The following is a 1763-nucleotide window of genomic DNA, read 5'->3' on the forward strand; positions in this document are numbered from 1 at the left end:
CTTCTCCAAATGTCCCGAATCACCGGACAGCCCTTCCTCCGCCTAACGTTACAGGGATTGATGCTGCCTGAGCAGAAAGCAGGGAGGCGTCTCTCCACCTCTATCAAGTTACAGGGCGCACCTCAAGCTTCCGGTTTCTGTACTTCCAAATTAAAAGCATTTGTTTGGCAAATATAAGCCGGTTAATGAAACACCCTGATCAATAGCTGTCTAAGGATTGGGCTTACATGAAGCTGGTCGTTTAACATCAATCTCTTGTGTTCTTTATATGTTGAAACAAAAGTACCCTCCAAAAAAGTTAAGGGACAATCCACTGGACTTTGTTTCCAAGTTTGAAGATATTTTGCTTCCCCTCCAGGAAGCTTTTTCAATTTAAACTGTCAGAAACAGAGTTAAGTTTAAGGCTTTATAGAGTGTAAAGTTTTTAACTCTATATAGAGTATAGAGTTGGAAACTTTATTATAAACAAAAAATGTCCCAAATAACCTAAATAATTCAGAGGATTTCTTCTGATTCTTATTCATTTTTCCATCTACACCAGCCCACAAAAACTATTCATATAGCACCTGGATATACGAAATCTCGAACAATTTCAACTAGTCTATTGATCTCTTAGGCCATAAACCTAGAGAAAAACATCTTTTACCCATAGACGGCCATCCTAAACTGCCAGATTGGGAAACAAACCAACCTGGCAACAATGCACGTAAGACGAGAAGCGTTAGCCTTTAGATTCAAAACCCCATCATGCATCGCAACATGATTTTGCAAATTATTCTAACATAAATTCGCTGAATATAAGAGGAACAATGTAATTTGGTTTAAAGAAAGCATTTTAATTTTATTATAATTTGGTTTGTTGCAATAATCTTACAGTTTAAATAAATAGAAAATTACTCCATATGCCAACCGATGTGCATGATAAGAAAGGGCTATATATACTGCATGCATCATGAAGACAGTTAATGTTGTATTACTTCATGAGCACCTCGGATTATTTTGTCACAGGTAGGTGCTCTGGCCTGAAAAAGGCCAGTATTGTTCAAGGAGAGCTGCGGCCGGTATCACAGATAACCACTCCGAGCCTGCTTAGACAACATTTTAATGAAATTGTGTTTTGTACAGCTTTCATGACATTTCCATTTTCTTAAAGTGCAGCAGTGATCAAATGTAAACAATGTGGGAGAAAAAGACATGGTGCAAAAAATGCATATGGTCAGTTTGATGCAGAGTTTGGGACATGATTTAAAGTTTTTTTCAACATTCAGCAGTCTGATGGTGGTGGGGAAGAAGCTGTTTTGGAATCTGGGATGAAATGTCTTTTATGGAGGTAAGTGGAGCCCCGATGATCCTCTCTGCTGTTCTCACCACTCTTCTCACCTTCTTCCAGTCTGAGGATCTGCAGCCTCCACACCACACAGTGAGACAGCTGGTCCGAACGCTCTCTATGGTGCTTCTGTAGAACGTGGTGAGCATGGGTGGGGGCAGGTGGGCTCTCCTCATCCTCTGCAGGAAGTACATACACTTTTGTGCCCTTTTGACCAGTGAGGTGGTGTTTACAGTCCAATATATCTAAAAGCCCTGGTTTTGACAAACAGTATTCCGCATCATGTAAACCAGGTGTTCCCATGTCTTTCAAAAAATCAAAATAACAGGTACAACAGTACTAGAGACTGACACGGGAGTGGATTTTCACTCTTGTCCCGTACCACTCCCACAGAAAAAAATTGTGTCCCATCCCGATCCCGGGCCAGAGTAGAAAT

The sequence above is a fragment of the Cyprinodon variegatus genome, unplaced genomic scaffold (genome assembly GCF_000732505.1).
Source record: "Cyprinodon variegatus isolate N-32 unplaced genomic scaffold, C_variegatus-1.0 Scaffold441, whole genome shotgun sequence".
NCBI classification, from domain to species: Eukaryota; Metazoa; Chordata; class Actinopteri; order Cyprinodontiformes; family Cyprinodontidae; genus Cyprinodon; species Cyprinodon variegatus.